Here is a 21811-nt window from a genome sequence, read left to right on the forward strand (position 1 = left end):
TGGTTAAAAGCAGTTTTTGCAGATTCTAGGATTTAGGGCCACAGTTTTGCTGCTTTATGGCCATTTTACAGTAACTTCATAATGCAACCTCACAGTGAACTTCAGGACAGCTGGTTTTTCATCTTAAGACAAATCCATGGTGGACAGGACTACCAGGAAGCAAGCAGTCTGCAGATTACTGTAGCAGATAAGATCATTGCATTTTGTTGTTGTTGTTTGGTTTGGTTTGGTTTTGCAATACTGTTGTTGGTTTGTGTTTTAAGGAAATAATTTTTATTCCCTAAACTAGCAAATTCCAGGGTTTCCTTCCTACCTGCAACACAGAGTTGTTTCAGCTATTCGTTTCGGCTCCGTCTTCTCGGGAAGATGATTCATACTATCCAAATGTCTCACTGCAGCATTTCCAGAGTAAAAGAAGGCTCATATTTCTCAGCCTAGATTCACAAGACGCCCCTTCCCAACCGCACTGAGTGTCACCTCCCTCACCTAGCCTGGGGGCTCAGCACCCATCCACGTAACCGTGACTCAGATCCCGTCCCTGTTGGCTTCCAGCATGCCGACAGGCAGAAGAGGACCCTTGCTCCCACCATTTTGTAGCAGCACCCTAAGCCCTCTCATGAATCCAGCCCTTTGTTTCTGGCGCTTGTGCCTGAAAAGAGATGAAAGATGCTCCAAGAAAACATGTTACTCCGCAAGCAGAGGGACTAATGAAGCCCAATTCCCCACAGGTTTGCCTCTTGTAGTTGGATTCTCTGATGTCTGGGGCAGCGTGAACTCAGACTAGATGCTGTCCCACACCCAGGGCTTTCCAAGTAGCTTTCTTCTCCCAGGTGGATTCTCCGGTGTCTCATTAAGGTTGAACGTGTGCTGCAGGCTTGCCTTATCTCAGGCTGTTAGTAGGGTTTTGGTGCACATCCGATTGCTTTATTTCAGCTTGTCTTTCAGACCACATTTACCAACCACAGTTAAATGTGGTTGGAGCTGGCCAACAAGTTCAAATGTCACTGTGGGGAAATGCGGGTGGCAGATGTGTTCACTTTCCCCTTTGGAAAAAAAAAAAAAATAAAATAAGTGGTCTATTTACAACTAACACAAACTTGCAAATGATTCATTTTTCAAGCTGTCCCAAAACCAATTAGAAACAAATTTTCCATTCTATGGAATTCTATGGATTCTATTCTATTCCAATGAAATCAAAGCTTCCTTACTGTGAACGAGCTCAAAGCACGGTCCTCTCCCTACCTCCAGCCCACCAGGGACTGTGGCTCAAGCAGGGCATAAAGATGCTGGTACCCAGAGCTGCATCTCAGCTCCAGCAAGTGAAACAGCATTGCAGAACGGCTGAGGCTGGAAGGGACCTCTGGAAGTCCTCTGCTCCGATTGCCCAGCTCAGGCAGGGCCACCTAGAGCAGCTTGCCCAGGACCTTGTCCAACGCCAGTGGCAAAACACAAAGGTGTACTTAGTAGAGCAGAAGGGATGAAGATAGTGAAGCAAGGGCACATACGCGTGAGGGTGTTTGCACAAGCCAGCTTGCACATGGTAGATCCAAGCTGATTTTCATCCATACCCCTTATGCTATGGATGCTGCAAAGTCAGTGCGGGTCTAACCAGTTTCCCAGTGCTCAGAGACGTTTCCTGCTGCAGACTGCTGAGAAAGCACAGCTGAACAGCAAAGCTGACTGAATCACCTGGTGGGAAAATAAGAGTGCACACCGCTTTTCGCAGCAGTCTCAGTTGTACAGGAGGGCTGTCTCTGTCGCTGGTGCAGAGCAACGTGGCTGACGTGCATGGTGTGTGCAGATCAGGAGAGAGTTCACTGTCACAGACAGTGATGGTGGGGTGTAACCCTTCCACTGGAGAGGAAGGAATCAGTATCAAAATCAATAGCTCTTCTCCGGGAGGAGAATTATCTAAGCAGGGAGAAGTGGTTCCCTTGCAGCTGGTTGATTTTGGTAATCCATTATTAATGCTTGAGTTACAGGCCCCACAGAAGATGCCTGGCACTCTCAAAGGTCATGTTGGTATAAGAGCACATTAATTGTTTCCAAACGTTTCACCCTGCAGCACCTTTGCAGTGGCCAGGGGAGTTAATACTGCAGTTCTTGTTAGCCTTTCCCCGTGGTTTCTATCAAGACCTCCAAGAAGTCTTCTTCAATGTACCGTGACAAAAATCTTATAACAGGGCAAAGAACCAGCCATACAGCATCCCTTTGGGGCTCCACTTCTATCATAACTGTCGGAGATGAAACTGCTGGGCAGAGTTTTGCCTTTTTAGATGCAGACTCAACTGTCCTGACATGTACTATTCACAGGGCTTTGGAGGAAATGGGTGAAGCTATCTTACAACATTTACTGCTATAATATTTCCACTACTTTGAAGGTAAATCTCCCACGAACATTCCAAGCTTTCTGAGAACAACTGCATCACAGGATGGAATACCTCAGAACCAAAATCCCAAGCCCAGATCCAGCTTCAGACTTGAGTCCACAGCTCAAACCTATCTTTACAACTGGCCAGCTCCAAAGAGCCTAAGCTCTAAGAAAGATTATCTGAAATTCAGTTGAGAAAGATGGTAGGACCTCAAAGGAGCCCTAGACTAATAAATAAATAAATGAGATCAGTCAATAATCTAAGGAACTCTTTATAGTTGAGCCTGAAGCCACAACATGGTACTAGAGAAGTTCCTTCGCTATGTTTTGTGGTAGTGAAATTCACTCTAAGCTCTAAGACTCAGGACAGGACAGAAGACATTTGTTCTTGAACTCACCATCGCAAGAGAGCTTCCTCCTCCAGTCTGGCATCTCATTAGCAAGGGGAGAACACTTGTATTAATACTCAAGGTACACGTAGGGCAAGTGCTTCGTCCTGGAAGGACACCAAAGAATAGGTGAGCCACCAGATAAATGAAGACTACTCTCCAACATACTTGCATAATTTCATTAGGTCAGTACGTTCTTCCTCTAAAAAAATCTCTGGACAAGTCTCATCTCCACCAATGTTTCATGCTTTATGCCAAACCCTTTTCCTTCTTCACAAGAGCATTTATTCCAGGAAATGCTGAGTGGGCTCTGCCTATGGAATCCATATAGGACAGGGAGACAATCTGCAGCCAGACACCAGCAGACTTTTTTTCTTTTTCCCGTGGAAAAATAGAGAAGAAAGCTGCGAGTAACTGCTAGCAAACTGTACGAGCAAATCGGCCCATCTCCATTTTACCAAAAGAGCTGGTCACTATGCTCAGAAATACACTGTTATCAATAGCTGAATACACTCAAGCCAGCATATAAATGACTCACATTAGTGTCTCTGTTGCCCCCGTACCATGTCACGAGGTCACCAATTGCACATGTTAATGACCCCTAGGGTGAGAAAGTGGTTTCTGGTGCCTAGCTCACACTCCTCTTTATTCAGTCCCTGTGCATGCCCCAGGTTTTCGCCCTTGTCACTTATTTTATTCTGAATCCAAACACGGCCACACAATGCACTTGACCTTTGCCCTGGAGGGAACACACTTGGGAAGAGGAAGAATTCACTCTTTATTCCTTTCTAATTCTAGTTGTTACTATACCATCGCGGACAAATCCCCACTTACACAATAGAAATCAACTTGTCTGTTCTCGCTAGTTCTGGGACTTTCGACAGGGGTTCCTCCTCCTGCCACAGATGGTCCAGCTCTTACCCATGTCCAGTTTTCACATTCTACATCTGTCCAGATTAACCCTTGTCGTGACGTGGCAGGGGAAGGGATGGGTGGGCTGCAGCCATGGCACGAAGGACATGCAGCTTTGGCAATGCACACCCATCTGCAGAAGGCATTCCTCCAGCCAAACTGTGCAGAGAGTCATGGGGAAGGGTCACGGACAGACTCTGCCAGCAAATGGCCCTCACATCCTACATCCTCAACAGCCCTGCCTCCTCCTGCTCCAAATTATCTACTTAATTGAGGACGCATGGTGCCTGAGGTTTCCTTTCTGACTGGCAGTTGATTCGGTCCCTCTAAGACACAAACCGCCTGTAGAAGGTGATTCCATTTTTTGGAGCTTCTAGCTGGATCCCCAGGGCACCTCCTGTGCTCTCCTTTGGGTCACATCCTGACATGCAGGCTGGAAAAAGACAGTCATTTCACAGAGCTCCTCCAGGAAAAGGCAGCTCTGCCTTCAGCTGCAGGGTGAAGGCAATGGACTAGATGATGATGCTTAATTAGCTTAAACACCTGAAAACTGGTCCAGAAACTGAAGCCAAGCAGAAGGCTTCAAGCTGGTGTTTCAATGTTCTTAGCATTTCAAAAATAGACCAAGATGTGGGGAGAAAGAAAGATTTACAGTGATTTTCCTCACGCCCTCATTTATTTTTTTTCCGCTTTACAAAGCGCACTGAAACCTCCTGGTTTCCTTAGCAGTGGGACGTGCCCTTCCTGGCTCCGTGGCCAGGGCTGGATTAGACCAGCTTTGCCACAACTTGCCTTGCTCCCTAGGTAGCCGTAATTCGTATACAGTGTACTTACTGGTTCCATGATAGGCTCATGCTCACTCACCAAGTACATCTTCAAAGCCCATATGGTGGGGCACAAACCTGCTCACAGAAATATCATCGGTACAGACTTGGGTTTGTCTCCTCTTTTCAAGTCCCTGATGCACCCTCAGATGCACCTCTAGGTCATTTTCGTATTAGTGATTCCAGCGGGTAGCCAGACCTCACATATTCTTGTAATTTATTTGTGATGATTTACAGCCTCGAGGTTGCACAAATGGGCTAAGACTTCTCTGTACCAAGGGCATCACAAATCCTGAGCACAGAGATGACTCCTAGATCAAAGAGCGTCCACCTAAATGCACAAGAAAAGGCAGCAGATGGAAGGAGACTGATTTTAAAAAAGCTCGACCCTGTGGGGACATCTTGGTCAGCACACTAACAGTGCAACCACTGTCACATCTCCTGAGAAAGTGTCTGAGCAAAGAGTTTGGGGGGGGGGGGGTTGCAAAAGGACCAGGAGGAAGCTGTGTGGATGTTCATGGGGAGAGCTTCCCATCTGCAAGGACTCCGCAGAGGCGGTGGGTGGGCATGTACCAAATATCAGTCCACACCTGGGGCCATTCCTCCTGCACCAAACCAGCCGACGAAGAGCCTCGTGCACTCCCTGATTTCTTAGCTGTCCATCACCTACATGGGTCACCCCAAGGGAGACTCAGCTGGAGCCAAAACACTTAACCCCCTGAAAGACCGGTTCCTGTTTTCCCAGAGAACCAGAGAGCTGCCTCCTTCTGCTGCAAGCATTTATTCATCCTTTCTTTTTTTTTTTTTTTTTTTTTTTAGTTCCTGTTGTGTTAACAGAGCATCTAATGTGACTAAATAGGACAACCTGCTCTCCCATCCACATGAAAAATAAATGATGTGCTTTCTCCAGACTACCTTCCCCCCCGTCCTGGCACTTCTCCCACCAGGCAGCCCTTGGACTTGATCTCCCCTGGGCAGAGCTCATGGAGGGGCCGGAGAACCTCCCCCAAGCCGAGCACAGTGGTGGGAGTCATTGGCTTGAGCCAGCAAAGAGTGGTGGAGGCAGGAGTTTGGGGGAGTCAGAGGAGGGTGGGAAGCAGGACGAAGGCGGTGTGTGTGTACGTGGGGGTGGAATCTCTGTGCAGAAAGCAGCCAAGTGGCAGCTTACCCTGTTAAATATTAATCATCTCTGCTTCTGCAATTTCGGCAATGCGTCTAGGCCCACCACTGCTGAATATTTCATTAACACCACTCACTTCCAACTGCACTTCTCCCACTTTTCTTTCTCCCGTGGACCCCTCTCCCATCCCTGTCCCCCATCTTGTTGCCCTGCCATTGCAGCGCCAGCTATGGCCACGATGCCCATCCTCTTGCCAGGCACCCTTAGCTCCCCCATGGTGAGCACCAGCCCAGCCCTGGTCTGTCCACAGCCCACCGAGCGTGGCGTCTGTGCAGGGAGAGAGCGGCGAGGCTGTTAAGGGGAAGGAAGATCATCAACTCCACTGGGAAAAAAATATAAGTGCGCATCAACAAGTCCCGTGCTAAATAATTCATGAGGCAGGTCAGGGCAGAAATGCTGACTCTGGGCTGGGAGCTTTTTAAACCACGTAGTCTATGTTTCTTCATCACTGGCTTGCTCTGAGTACTTTGGGAGCGCAACCAACGTGCTAGGGTGAGCTTCATCGGGCCTGAGCAAATTTCACCTCGAGCTCCTAACTGCAGCATCTCCTTCCCTGTTTCTGGCCACCAACAGAAGAGCCCACATGCTGTGCAGCACCACAGGGTGGCTGCAACCGGCTGGGCAGATGGCAGGAACCAGGAGGAGATACAAGGGTCCACCAGGGAAACCAGAGGTGACTGAAAGATGACCTCGTGCTGGTGCTCAAATCCAGACTTGGTGGCTCAGTGTGCAGATCTTAGGGGAGAAAAGTAGGGAAAATTGCTGATTTGAGGTGGGTTTTAACAGGTGAGTGGGAAACCTGCATAAGAGGTGAGTCAGGAAGCTTTTATCTCTCTCCAGCATCCACACCATTCCAGAAGGAGCAACATCTGCAGTTCAGCTTAACACTGAAGACACAGTGGTGTGGCTTCAAGGCTTAACACTGATGCTCGAAGAAAGGAACAGGGCTGTGTGAGGTCCCAGTTCCTTGGCTGAACCCAACTACCACAGGTCTGACCCTTCAACTGTCCTCACCTTTACTCACACCAGCTGTAGTTCTGTCTCTTGCTGCCCAAACCCTTCTTTTCCATATATTTTTGTCCTGTTCTGCTCCTTCCTCCATTTCCAAGCCTTACTCTCCTTTCTGTCTAGTGTTATATTGCTTTTAAAACTGAAACTAAATCAATATTTAGAAAATTCAGGGTGACCTTTTGAACCATTACCTTTACCCACTAAATTCAGGTCTAAATATCCATATTTATATATATATATATATATATATATATATATAATATTATAATATTTTTATATTTAAATATACAAATAACCCAGTATGGTTATGATGAGGTAGGGAAAACAAAACAAGCTGACCTGGGTCCAGACTCTCTCTCCCAATGGTGCACATTGGCTTCTACCTGGCAGGCAGACTTCTTATGCTGGTGTTGCAATAGCTACAGATTCACATCCTCTTCCTCCAGGCCATAGTAAACTTTCAGGAACAAGGATTCTGACACCCTTGGACAAGACAAGGAGACTTTGAAACTCAAAAGAGCTTTTCCAAGCCTGAAAGAGAAACAGGAATTATCAGGCAAATTTGAGGCCAAAACCAACTGTGCCTTATTGAACTTTGTTGTGTTAATTAACCAAACAGCGTAATAGGAAAGAGCAAAGTGGAGAGGGTGTTGGCCACAGAGAATATGGTTGTGGTGGGATACCTCACTGAAACCAGTGGGTGAGAAGCTTTTAAGTCTGAGCTCTCCCCTTCCCTTCTCCAAAGCTAAATTAGCTACCAGGGTATGTGAATTAATGTCATCACTGATTCTATATGACAGAGTTTACTACGTACTTGGAGAAAAACACTCAGGCATCAGCCAGGAATTAGTTGTTCCTCTTTCAGTTAGAGAAAGTGCAAATCTCAGGCAGGTTTTAATGCTGTTCTCTGACAAGAACAAAAAATAAGATTTTGATCAATAGCTGGGGGAATGCCTTAAGCCAATGGTATGTTTGTTGCAAAAGAGGTTTTTCTATGCAGATCTCATCAGGGGATCAAGTTATTCCTTTTGTGTAATATATTAAATAAAATGTGCTAGAGAAGTCACTTGAAAATATTGAATGAGATAACTTCATCTGATTAACATAGTGTGCTTTCTTTCCCTTTTTATTAAAAATTCACAAGGCTTCCCATCCCTTATCTCAATTAAGCAACTTGTTTGTCAGGATTATTTGTTACGCATTTTCATAAACATTTGATGAATTATATGCAAACATCTCACTAATGTATTAACAAGGCTGAGGTTTTAATTACACAACACTCAAGGAAAGCTGGCTTAAGGTTCCTCCAGAGAAGTTAATTGTGCTTCCTTGTGTGTCTGTGCATTGCAACGGGAATTTTCCTCTGGGGGAAATCACATTACAATCCATAGTGGCAACACACCCACCTAGACTCTGCTAGCACAAGCATCAATGAGTTCAACCACTTCAGTAACTTCAGTAGCCTTCACTAAAAAGCTGCAAATTCAGCTCAAACTTTGGTAGGAAGAAAAGAAGTTGGGAGGTAATTCAAACAGCTTTACACCAGTTCTTATGCATTATTTATCACTTGGAGAAGCAATTTTCAAGGGACTTCTAACACAACTGGAGAAGGGTTATCTTTGGTCCACCTCCTTGAACTTTTTGGTTTGAGGACCAGGGATGTGTCAGACCATTTGCTGTCCATATCTGCTGTACAGTTAGTGTAGAAATCCAGACACAACACCAATGGTCGGTACCTTCAGCAGATGATCAGACTTCAGCCCTAACTACTCCCTGCTGACCTTCCAGGGTGCTAAGATCTCACAGCCCTGATTTTCTGATGTCAAGGTAACTCATCACCTGCCTGAATTGAGCTACCACTCTGAGTGGCTGAGGGTCTCACAGCAAGTCCAGCAGGCAGGCTGGATGAAGCTCGCAACCAGGCAGGCAAAAAAAAGCAATTGTCAAGCTCCAACATGCCAAGAACGCAACAAGAGAAGTCTGAGATAAGAAACTCACCAGGACTTCACAGTTAATGTGTCTGGGAATACCCAGACTTCAAGCTGATGATGTATTTATTCCTTACTTTGCAACCTGCCTGTATGCTGAGACTGATTTAAGAACTGTGAATGGAAACCTGGGCTTGTCCAAGTCAATGTTTGCTGCTGCTTTAAAATTATGTTGACCTCAACTGCTTTGAGCCAACTCCAACGTGTTTTTTCTTCACTTTTTTTGAGAGTTGATAGCTACCAACTTCCACAGCTCCTCAGCAAGGAACACCCATTGTGTCGCTGTCCAGTTTATAGCCTTTCTGCTACTTCTGCTGCCATGGACAAGATAAGCAATGGGCTATCTGTATGGAGATGTTGTGCATAGCCGAGGAATTCCAGATACCCATAACTCCTTCACTCACTGCTCTTGAAAGCATGATGGAGATGTCTATGGTGTGGAAACATAACTCACATGTTTTCAGGTTGCAGCTCTTCAGCAGAGGAAAGCAGCACTTAGTTCAAGCCAAAGGTCAGTCAGAAGCCAAGGAGCCCCCATTTATTCCTCCAATTTGGATTGATCTGGAAAATAGTAGAGAGCAAAGTTTTGGTCATGGGCAGTCTTTGGAAGGCTTAAGGGACCTCATGTCAAGAAGCGATGGCCACATCACTTGTTAAAATAGAAATCAAGCCCTTACTGTGCACCAATTTATTAGAGGTTTCAATACCTGTTCAGCTGTCTGCTAGGATGTGGGCTCCTAGAAAAGCTCAGCACTGAAGCTTTCCTTCTGAAAAAAATAAAATAATAAAACCAAATCATTTTTGCCAAACCATTTGATTTTGATTTCCATTGTATTTGCGGTATTTGAATTCCTAAAAAATAATTTAGCAATTCCTAAAATTCCACTGTGAAATTAAATATTAATTATAGTCTACTACTTGGGGCAGCATTATTTGTTCAGTATGATTTCTTTATATTTCTGTTGGAGAGCTTCATGTCTCACTACTCATTAGCACTAATGATATGTCATGACATATTATAAATATGACAGGGTGGCCAACTATTATTTCTTCTATTTTTAACATTTTAAAGCTTATGGTTTTAGTTTTTGTTCGTTTTGTAAATGTGAATATTTGCAGTGTTTGATGCCTTTATTTTAGCCAGGCAACAATATCAGATTATTTTTTCCTCCTAAAATCAGCTGCTACTCTAATTAGTACTGAACCCTTATCTCTTTTTCTCTTTTGGAAGTATTAAAACATCAAACTGTTTCATTAGGCCAGTGAGTGTTACTGCCTTTGATTAATAAAATAAAGTCAGCATGTAATGTTAATTAGAGTATTAGCCACTCATTATCGTGTCATTTATTTTGTGACACATAACCAATAACAGGTCTTGCAGAATTTGTGCTAGACATCACTAATTTCTTCTGCAGATCTGCCATGATATCCCATACATTTAATCCAATTACATCATTAAATTGAAAGAGCAAAAATTTAACAACACATCATATAAAATAGGGGAAAAATTGTTTCGAGACTTGGATTCCCTGGAAAAGGATAATCCTTTATTTCCCTTATGGGGCACTGCAAACCAGGTCTTGAAATGCCTGAATTTCCCTGCAAAAGAATAATGAGTTTTAACCCTGCTGGTGGTGAAGCCAAGGGTTTTGCCAGCACAGAGATGCCTTTGGAAGTCCCCATCCCTCTGATGACCAGGAACACAAGATGAAGGGGGGACAATCTGTCCTTCCATCCTTTCCATCCCTCCGTCACCCTGGCTGCTCCCTGCCGAGAGAGCCAGCATCCCACCCAGGCATGAGCCGTGTTTTTCTTTTGCACTCCCCAAGTGTACCCATGGCAGCCGGTGAATACAAATCAAGGCAGAAGCGTTAATATTCTCACTACATTTAAATCTAATGGGCTTTTTTAATATTCAGAATCAAAGGCACTTCACCACCAGTAGATTTTTTTATACTTTTTTATTTTTAAAAAGGAGCCCTGCATCTCATTCCACTCTTCCTCCTCCTCTTTTTTTTTTATTTTATTTATATATTTTTTTAAGTCCAGCTAAAACCACCAGGGAAGGGCTGTGCCTATAAACAGATGCCACTCACAGAGGGTCTGGGAGGCCTTCCCATCATTAGATGCTGCTGAACTTTGAACCTGCAACTGGGAGGCTGCGTTGGCGGTGGAGGCAGCGGCAGCAGGGATGAGGCCAGGGCGGCGGATGGGGGGAGCTTGACGGGGTCTCTCTGGTGAATTGCTGGCCTGCCCAGCACAGGAACGCTCAGGACTTCAAATCGGCTCCAGTCACTTTGAAGCTCCTCTCTCTTAATCTCTCTTTCTCTCCCTCTCTCTCTTCGTCTTTTTCCCCCCTTGCATCTATGAATCATTCATGGCATTTTTTTTTCCCCTCAGAGGTTCCTTTCAAAAAAAAAAAAAAAAAAAAAGAAAGAAAAAGAAGAAAAAGGGATAAAAAAATAAACACACACGTTCACACAAAGCCCTGTGTTTATGCTCTTATTGCTCCACGTAGCTTATTATCACCAATGTTGAACAAATTACTTACACGATGTCTACGATGCACTGCCATCCCTCAGAGTGATGCTCGTGATGGGGCTGACGATTTTGTTTTAAATGTTAATGTACAGTGGGGCAACACATCCAATGTAAATGGATGGTGAATGGTATGTACGCAGTGCATTGAAAAGAGCCCAGCCCTAGTGCTGAAGCTGCCCACCGTAGGGATGAATTTGCACATGTTGGCCAAAGCCAAGGAGCCAGAGGTCAAATCTGGACATCAGAAACACTTTTTTTTTTTTTTTTTGCTTTCCACCAACCCACACACACCAGTGGGATGGGTTTGATGATTTATTGGGGGATCGTGCAAGTTCCACCGCAACACTCTGTGGGAGCAATGTGATTTCCAAGCTCAACAGCTTCTAATTTCATAATATACCTGTGCCACAAAACAAACCCAGGGCCAGCCCCTGCCCTGGTGCTGTGCTTGGTGGCACCCACTGTATTCTTGGCCTCTGCTGAATGGGATGGTTGAGTCTGTCTTGCGCATGGGAGCAGGCACAGTCCCTGGTTTGGCCCACCCCATGTGCACGAAGCCAGGCCAGGCCATTAGGAGTGCCAAGCTGTGTAGCATGACTTTGGGTACAAACTGGACCAACTGAAAACCCACCATGGCACCACAAGGCACCAGACAGACCTCCAAGAAGGTGAGCTGAGGCATTCACAGGGATGCAACGGGGGCAGATTTGCTCAACAGCAAATATATCAACATGAACATACCAGTTCTATTGGAAATAGCTTTCTGAAACACCCACCACCTGTCTGAAGGCAGTGAACTAAACAAAGAATCACCACCCTATAACACTTGTTCAAACCCCTATATCACACTCATGTCCCTTATGGTCCCCAGCTCTGCTCTCCTGCATGTCTAATGCTGGACTCGCACAAGGCCCAGGATTGCTAATGCAATGTTATATGTGACTCTTGGAACACATCGAAATTCCTCAGGGCAAAAGGAGACCCCGGGTGGGCTACGTGTCATTCAGAAGGTGAGGAAACTGAGGCAGGAAGGGTGGATATGGGTGCTTACTCTCCAGCTCAGTGTCATTGTGTGAGGTTAGGAACAGAGGCTTTACTGCATTTGGAAAGAAATTCAAAGAAGATACCCAGCTTTCCTGAACTCCTAGAAGACTTAAGTAGATTGATGTGGGGTTAATGCCATTGGATGGGAATTTTAAAATGCAGGGGGCTTTGGACAACACTTCTTCCCCCCCAACACTTAGAGTTGGCAGCAATTAGGTCCTGATGCACTTAAGCATCCAGCTAGCTTCAAGCTTTCAGCTTCTGAAGCTGGGGAAGCTTTGTAGATATTTGCTTAATGATGTCTCCAATGGGGGAGAAGAGTGCTTGCTGTCACTGTGTGCCTCCCCATCACTTTTACAGTCCCAGAGGGTAGGTCGGTGCAATCCCATTTCTAGACTGAAGCCCAGTCTAGGTTAAGTGGTTTATCCATCATGACACAGGGAATCCCTGGATGAGCTGAGGTTTGGACCCACATCCCCTGCTCTGAGCACACCTCTTGGTCATATTTCTAGATCACGTCCTGGGAGATGCCAGAAGAGGCCACTCAGGCATAGGGGAAGGAGACAATTCCAGCCCCTCCGCAAATAACACCAAAAGCTTTAATTTTATTTTTTAGTAACACATGGACTCCAAATTCTCACTCTGTTCAGACCTCAAAAGCAAAATCTTTTTCCAGCCCAGCAGAGCCAGCACTGTACACAGAGGTTTTATTAGATGAGATATGACCTATTTAATATGTCAAAAATAAACAGCTTTGGTATTAATAATAAATATTTAGGGCTCGTTCCAGCTGTTCTTGTGTAGCTCTGCAATATACTGTTTACCATTGATTTTTTGTTTCCCAGGAAAGTATTTCTACTGCTGCCACGCTCGGCACATCCAGTCTTTACTTTATTTATTTTTATGTGTAACCTAAGATATTTTCTAAGAAGTTCAGGGCAATAACCTAACCTGCTGATATGGGACACCCTAAATGCTCCATTGCTGGGAGCCAGAAAAACATCAAGAAGCGTTGCTTCTAAATACACTTTTCTTTTACTCTTCCCTAAATAGCTGTGACTTCCCCCACACCATGATGCAGAGAAAAGACCACACCAAGCAGTGCTTACGGAGCTACCACCCTCCAAACCACCTTCTGCTAAGACACAGCCAGCTCAAGCTCCTACAACCGCGAGGATTTTAGGATATTTGAGCACCAAACACTTCAGAGCTGAGCCCATGTTTAAGCTAACGGGGAACTGCTCCCTCGGAAAACACAGCCTCAGGTAATACAGTCAAAGCCCAGGTTGGAGGGGAATTGAGAATACCATAAGGCCCAGCCTTTAAACGGTGTTGATGGCAGCTGGCAAGAGGGAGGTGGTCTGATATGGTTAATTCTACATGAGATTTTGATTGCCACAAAGCGGGTGGATTAAACATCAGCAAGAGCAGAGGGGTAGAGGCCACCTTACCTAGGCCTGCCCTTCCAGTCCCCATCCTGCCCTGCAGCACCTCCTCCACAGGGCTGTCCCCAGCAAGCCATCCGCTCCCTCCAGCCTGCTCCAAAAGCACCTGGAGACCCCTTTCCTCCTCTCCAGCACCCTCTCTTTTAGGCAGGGTGGGCACCCGCAGGGCCACCCAAGGCTTGCTTCAGGCTGCGCAGCCCCCTGGTGCTACCACTGCAGTGCCGGGGCCCAGGAGCCCACTTGGCAGCTCTCTCAAAGCGCCATCTCCCAGCTGCCAGTCCTCAGGAGAGGGCTCGAGCACCATCACAGACACCCTGGCCGCGACCCCAGCTGGGATCCCCACAACGGGGCCTGAACAACACCACGTCAGCATCTCCCCCATTGAACTCCCCAGCGGAGCCTGGCCAACCGCTGGGAGCAACAAGCCTCCCGCGGCCCGCGAGGGCATCGCCGGGGCGCTTTTAAATCGCAGCCTCCGAAGAGAAAAGCCTCCCCCCGCCATCTGGCAGTGCCTGCTCCGACGGCTGGACGTGGCCGGGGAGGGAGGGACGGACACACGGCCCCCGCTGAGCCACCGCGGGCAGCGCGGGGGGCACCAGCTGCACAGCCGGCTCCAGCCTTGGGAGCGGGGGGTGGTGGGGAGAACAAAAGTGCCGTTTGTCCTTGCCTCCCCCCCCCCAGAAAAAAAAAAAAATCTGCAGGAAAGACGTTTTTGAGGTATTCAGGTGCTGAGCAGATTAAGGAGTAGTTTGCTTGGACATTCCTGCTTGCATCAGAGCCAGGCATATAGCTCCAGCATGTATTTTCTGGAGAAATGTTCTGAGATGAAGGCGAAAAATATCCCCCCTACAATTCCAGCACCCGTGGCTTGGGTGATAAAATCAGACCCGAGGGAGAACCTGCATGGGTTAAACATCAGAATTAAGGGGAGGCTCCTCAGACTTCCCTGCTCCTTGTACGGAGCCAGTAAATACACGGACAGCATGTGTAAAAGCATCAGATCTTCCCAAGCTATTGATTTTTGACTTTCATTCCCTGACTCGTTAGCTTCGGATCAGGCAGCTTAATCTGACTTGATTCGCAGATCTGAGGCTGGAGGATTTGAATAAAAGTGGCCTCCCCAGCCCTAATGCACTAATGGGCCATCTGCACGCCTCCAGGGACCAGCGGATTGCTGGCAGCTTGTACAGCACGGGGAAGGATATCCGTATCTGCAGGTTTGCCAGGGTGGGGAACAGGTTCCCCCCAAGGCATCGGAGCAAGGCACAAGTTTGGGTCAAGGTTAAAGACAGGCTTTGGGAATGAAGCCTCAAGTTCAAGTGCAGAAGGGACCCTCAGTGCGTCTCTTGGTTTCCAGAACCAGCAAATCCTGCTGGTGCCCAGCTAGAAAACCAGAGCTGCAGCAATCAACCAGAGGTATTTTTGTTAATTTGGTAAAAATAAAAAAGAAATAAAAATAAAAATAAAAAATAAAAAGGGCTGAAAGAAGCTGTGGAGCTGTTTTAGACCAAACCAAGCTTTACACCCTGGTTTGCTGAACTTTCAGACAAGTAACATTCAACTTGCTCTTTCCTTGGGCAATTCATTTCCACCCTTTGTGCCTCAGTTTCCCCACCCAAAGAGAGGCTACAACCATGAAGTCTCCCTTTGCTTTGAGATCTTGAGAGCTGCCCCATGAGGCTCATAGTGCAAATTCTGCATCAGCAAGACACGCTCTTTGCATGGCTCAGGGCCAGCAAACCTGCCCTGCACAGGCAGCACTGTTTCCAGCCTTGCTCACCCTTTTCAGCAGGAGTTTACTAGCCACACGGTACCACCAGTGAGACTTCCTAAATATATGGGCTGGCAAATTGACTTTATTGCTTAAAGCATGCCAGAGGCAGCAAGAGGGAAATGCAGAGAAAGGAGGGGAGTCTGGTGTGACCAAGGCAACTGCATCCCACCAGGACATCAAGTTACTCTGTCCCACCTAAACCAGACCCATCTCCACCATCCCTAGGGCATGCTCTGATCCTGCATCGGCAGAAGGAAGATTCACCTCCATTCTTGGATTTTAACCCAGCATCTGTGCAACGGATGCTGGTGAACTCAAATGCTTCTGGATCACGAGAAACTCTCGTCCTCTCCCTCTGTCTGGGGCTCTCTCCATCCCTTCCCCACCAGCTTTCAATTATTTAATTTTCCCCCTCCTCCCCCAGCATCTGAAAGCCAAGCATCTTAAATACAAATCACCTCCAAATCATTACGTGCAGGACCTTTCGGCCCTCTTCAGAGCAGTGGGCCGTGAGTAATGAGCTCTGCTGAGAGTTTGCTGGATTTCACATACAACAGATGTAAAAGATGGGGCTGGAGGAGGGGGAGGGAAGGAAGCCTGCTTCAGCTGGAGAAACAAAATATTTGCCACTCACCTTTTTCTTCATCTGCAGCAGGCAGAGGAGGTCCAGGTCCTCCTGCACTTCTGCAGGTCTGAGCTGAGAGCAGGTGGACAACCAAGCAGGCTACAGCTTGGAATTTAAGCCCTGAGCCCTGCAGGTGCTCAAGTATCCTTTCACTGGTGAGGTCCCACCCTGTAACTTGCCCCCAGAAGACTCTGAGCAAGTCCTGGTCTCCCCGGAGCTCTCCCTGTCCTGTGCCTCAGCACCTCCTGCAGCAGCACCAAGGAGAGGACAAACAGCCACCGACCAGCCTGGATGCCAACAGAGCTCGGCACAACCCAAAAGAGCACAACCCACTGCACCCAGACCTAGGACATCACCTGCTGAGGTCCTGAAGGTATCAAGCGATGCCTAAGGTAGTTTCACCTCCTCACACCAGCCTCCAGGAGAGAGCAACGTATGGGACAGCGAACCTGGACCTCCCTGCTTGGACAGCAGGATGCCCCTGCCCTGTGCCCAGCTCCTGGTGGCTCTCAGGACACCAGCAGGTCCTGTCAACCCTAAGGAGCACAGACACATCTCTGCTGCCATCCCATCCCCTCCCACCCAAGCACACAGAGCCAGAGCACAAAGCTTGCTGCCTCAAGGGACTCTTCTGGCCCCCACCACCAGCATCCTGCTCCAGCAAGCTCCCACAAAGGGCAAAACACCTTCCACCATCTCAATCAAGGCTCGAACCCAGCAAAGCCAGACCTGGCCACGACTCGCCCTCCCCTTCCTGCCTGGGGAAAGGTGGGGATGGAAGGGAAGTGGGGAAGGAGAAAAAGAGAGCAAACCCTTTCGCCTCAGACTTCAAAGTCATCAGCAGCAGGAGCCTTCGGAACAGTTTAAGTACAAAATGAATTGTTTTAATATTTAATCAGCCTATAATAGGCCCCAGGATCCCAGTGGAGATGGTTTGCCTTTGAAAGGATGTCCAAACTGAGTATCCCCCCCTCCAGAAGGGACGATAGCCCTGCAGGAGCCCCGACCCCAAGTCACAAACAAGGACGAACCCCTCTCTATCGGCTCCCTTTGATGGGACCCAGCAGCTGGGACGAGCTCCCACCCACTCACCTGATGTGGGCTAGGGGTTTGGGGACTGTAATCATAAACTTGTCCTGGAGGACAATGATTCCCTGATGAGCCAGAATAAACTCCAGAGCCATCCCTTCCCCATAACATCCTTCCAGAAGGGACAGACCCCTTCCACCTGCCACATTCTCTCTTCCCAGCAGATCTGGGGGTGCACATCCCTGAGATCACCTCCCCAGCTTGGCCTCTGGACCAGCAGAGCTCCATGGAAAGCATTTAAGTCACGTTGGACCCTCTCCAGCTCACCCTGGGTGAGTGGCCAAAGCCACCAGCACGTGGGCATTCTTCAAGCCTGAAGACAAAACTGCCTGAAGAGCCAACACCAGCTCTTACCTGCTTTGGAGGCTCCACAGCCCATCTCACCCTCTTCCTTTACATCCTTCCCTACTGCCCTGCAGAGGAAAGCCACCCAACAGAGATGGTAAAGCTCATGGAAGACCAGAGCAGGTACCAGTCCCCGGGAACAACAGACACTGGGAAACCCAGGGTTGGAAAACAGCTGCATAGCCATTTCAGAGTTCAGAGCTGCCCACACTATAGCATCAGGGCGGATTTGGATGGTGCTAAAGCTGAGAAGCATTACAGAAAACAGGTGGGGGCAGAGGAGAATACAAAAGCAGGCAGTCTCAGCATCTCCTGGAAGAGATACATGTCCCCAGGCTGTACCTGGGCTGCCTTGTCCCGAAGTAGGGACCCAGCCACGTGGTTGTCACCGCCTCCCGGGGTGATGCTTGGAGAGCTCAGGGTAGCCCAGGAAAGGAGCTCCCCTTGTCCCCTCACAGCCAGAGGTCTGCAGCTTATCAGAGGTTTTTCTTCACCTTGGCTTTGCTAATCAAGAAACATCTGGAAGTATCAGTGACTGGGATTGTTGGATGCACAGGGAATGAACTGTGTTTGGCTCAGCTCAGCCTTTCACACCCTGGATCAAGCCGTGGCCATTGCTGGATTGTTACAGCAGCAAGCCCAGATCACAGAAGTGGGGCTCAGCTCTGCTCCTGCTGCATGACCCCAGCAGCTTCATCTGAAGGCAGGGATGCCAAGGGACAGGCAACACTGGAAAGTTCCTTATAACTGCCAGCAGGAGCATGCAGACTGTATGCTGGTCCCTTTGCCCTTGCTGGAAGCACAGCAATACAATGTCTGGGGGCTGTGCTTGAGAGTGCCCCACCACCTGCAAGTCCCATGGCTCCACATGCTCCAGCAAACATCAGGAAATCTCACTCCAAAACTTTCTGGAAATCTCTCCTTTAAATAATCCTGGATTGGAAGACTCACATAACAGACCTGGCGTAGAAACCAGCTCCCGTGCAGCAGCCCTCAGCATGCAGCAGGCTCTGCTCTGGATAGAGGCCACTAGATGTTCACCTAAGAGCCACTAGCAGCCTCAGGATGTGATAGAGCAGCAGTGCTCTGACTGGAGCAGAGCTCCACTTGCTGCTGTAAATGCAGCTCTTGGGGTTTTGTTAGCACTACGACGGAGTGATGGGTCCCGTCTACACCAGGAGTTGAGGGACACCCTGGCATGTGGTAGAGAAGTGCAGGGAGGATTGCTGTTCTCACCTTGAGCAACTTCCAGAAGTGCACGACAATATCAGCAGCACTGGAGGCTCAGTCCCTGCCCAGTAGCTCCAGTTCACAAGGAGTTGCTACCACCTGTGCCTTCCAGCAAGGTCAGGTAGTGCATAGATACGAGGAGAAAATCCTGTATTGTGGCAGTGCAAGGCTTCACCATTTCCTACCTGGATGTAGAGGCAGCTTATCTAGCACACTAGGAGCTGGATAAGAAAAAAAAAAAAATAAATCAAATAAATACATAAAAATAAAAAAGACACCTGCCCCAGGATGCAGGCCCACGTCACCCTTTGCTGCTTTTCAGGGGAATCCCCAGAGTTACCCCACCGACGGGCAACCCAGCCCTGCCATGCAGGATGCTGTGAGAAGGATCCTGGGGAAAAATAAATAAGCCTAAAACCATTATCAATCAGGGTTATGCTTCCATTAGTCACACAGAGAATCCTCTGCCCAGAAGCAGCCTTTGCCTCACAGGTTTCGAGTTACTGCAGTTGAGCTCTTAGTAACCTGCTGGATGTAATAAATAACTCTGCGGGCCCTGCGTGGTAGATTTGGGACCATTAAACATGTTGAGTTATTTTTACAGCGTCTCTTATAGGAAGGAGATGGGGGGGGGGAAGATCTAAACTGCTGGCAGACAGAGCGAGGCCTTTAATCACTTTCCTACCAGCACCATCTTCTGGCCGACACCAGCCCCTGGCTGGGCGCAGGCAGCTGAAGGCTGCAAGAGCTGCGTTGTCTCCTGGTGGCTTCGGTAGCACTCGGAGCACTGCAAAACTTCTCTGCTACCCTGGACAGAGGATTAAGGCCCCTGCCGTCAGCTCTGGCACAGGGCAGAGCCTCCCACCATCGTTACTCCAAGGCACTCTTTAGGTTTGCAGCTCCATGGTCTGGGCTCCCCGTTCCAGTCATGCTGGAAGGGGTCCTGGTGGAGCCAGCAGGATGCCCGGAGATGCCCACCCGTGCCCACTTCCACACGCTTGGCCAAGGGATGCTTCTTCAGCATCAGTGCCAGGGCCATCCCGTGGGGACCTGCTCTGCCTCTGACCCACAAGAAGGCTCCTGTTGTTTTCAAACACTGCTTTCAGACCGCATGGCCCAGACACCTCACGCTGCCAGGCAACTACACAATTCCCCTAAACCCTCCCCAGCCAGCCCTTCATCGAGGGATGGATGCTTTTATCTCACCATTGCACTTGTTAAGGGAACAGGCTCAGAAGGAGAGATCATGGTGTCCAGTGGGGAAAAGCTCCTTTCCTCGTGCTGGCAGAAAGCCTCTCCTTTTCTCTGGGATGATGTCCATGCAGGAAAGGCCCCACACGGCCACTGAGTCAGTCCCCAGGAGGTGGCAGCAACCAGCAAGGAGGAGCATCCACAGCCCAGACCTCATGGGACCAGGGCTTGTCCCTGTCCCCTGGAGCCACCCCAAGATAGCAGATCATTCCTACAAGCCAGGAGACCAAGAGCAGGATGAATTAAGTTGCCAACAAAATGACTGTTTTAACTTAGCTTTTGCCTTCTGATCCCCTAACTTGTTAAAATCACCACCTTGCCTCACCCCAACCTGATTTCCCCCTAAAACCCACTTATTTCTTCCCTGCTTGCAGTAAGTTTTCCTACCTCCTGCTGTGCAGCAGGCTGCAACAGCTCTGAAGAAGCAAGCCCCCACGTCAGCTCCCTTTCCACCTGCAGACGGGGCTGTAGGCACCACAGCTTCCCTGTACCTCTGCCACCAGAAGGGTGGCAGGGATCTGATCAAGAAGGCAGATGCTAATGAACATCTGAGACGAACCGTGCAATTAGCAGTCATTTTCTGCCCATCAGGCCTGCCCCTCAGGGATGCTAAAGAGGTAACTCCATTAGGGAAGCACTTGGTGCTCAGATACTGTGAGCTGCTGAGCCTCCCAGGCTCTTTCCTTCAAAGAACATCCTCCATCTCAGAGAGAGCCCCAGCTGAAGGGGCGGTTGGAAGACCAGGTCAGAAAAGACACTGACAACACTGATGCTTTGATAGTTTAAAGATAGACCTTCCCTTCCTCACCACGGATCCTCTTCTTGAATAGGAGCTTCATGGCTCTCAGTCCCCTGACTCCTAAGCCACCCAGTGCCCCTTGGGGGCAAAATTCCCTCTCCACCTCCTGCTGATGTCCCTGGTCACCACTCACTTTGGGAAAGGCAGAGAAACTCCCAGCATTTATTATTATTATTATTGTTTTCTTTTCCTTGGAGCTCAGAAAGCACATAGGCAGGTCTCCTTTCCCTCCCACGTCATTTTGCCCTTCAGGAAGTCCATTCCTGGCAGGTCCAAAAATAGCGACCTGAGCGAGGTGGTGACCAAAGTGCTCAAGTCAGGGCCAAAACAAGCAGCAGTTGGCTTGAAATAGCTCCAACAGCATCCCACTTCCCGAAGGGGAGGAAGGGCTCCTCATTCAGCCATCACTCCAGTTCCCACCATGGTTGGGAGTCTGAGGAGCTCTCCCTGCCTATCTTTGAAGGGGTGAGATTCAGCCCACCTGAGGCAGGCTCCAGAGCATGGGGAACAAATTGCAGGCAGGACTCAGATACTTGCCCTTGGTGAGAGCGAGAAAAATTCACGCTGCCTAAAGAGGGGAGAAAACTGAACACAAGTGGCATACAGAGCCCCGGGGATGTTTAATTGTTCAGTATGTTTGGGATGGACCCTACACCCACCTCCATGAAACGGAAAGCTGGATGGCAGCTAGAAACCCCTCCTGTTTGATAGGGTAGACAAGCAGCTTTTAAGTTGTAATAAGGTTGTGGTTAGGCTTTGGAGACCAGCTCTGGGAGGAGACCAAGCCCTAAGTTAGAGAGACAGGCATGAGAAGAAAGGCCAAGTACTCATATCTGACTAGCTGTGGTCTGGACATGGTTGTGGGCACCCACCTGGGGGCCTTAGACCAGGGGTCCCTTCTGACCTCAAGCATTATATGATGTGAGATATCCAAGCCACGTCAGAACACCAGGAAAAGCATCACTAGGGTCATGCTGTCCTGCATGCTCCTAC

General features: G+C 48.3%; 2 long non-coding RNA genes across 2 annotated transcripts; both read right to left on the reverse strand.

Moving 5' to 3' along the window:
* Positions 1-243: 243 nt before the first annotated feature.
* LOC311443809 lies at positions 244-4839 on the reverse strand. Its single transcript, XR_014697509.1, has 3 exons — positions 2770-4839; positions 1690-1854; positions 244-1043 (listed from the first exon to the last, which is right to left on the reverse strand). It is a non-coding gene; the product is annotated as an uncharacterized lncRNA (long non-coding RNA).
* Positions 4840-5292: 453 nt separating this feature from the next.
* LOC311444103 lies at positions 5293-20200 on the reverse strand. Its single transcript, XR_014697652.1, has 7 exons — positions 19975-20200; positions 18775-18989; positions 10772-11081; positions 9383-9442; positions 9130-9236; positions 7027-7218; positions 5293-5967 (listed from the first exon to the last, which is right to left on the reverse strand). It is a non-coding gene; the product is annotated as an uncharacterized lncRNA (long non-coding RNA).
* Between the last annotated feature and the right edge of the window lie 1611 nt (positions 20201-21811).

Source organism: Aythya ferina (genome assembly GCF_964211825.1).
Source record: "Aythya ferina genome assembly, chromosome: 13".
Lineage (NCBI taxonomy): Eukaryota > Metazoa > Chordata > Aves > Anseriformes > Anatidae > Aythya > Aythya ferina.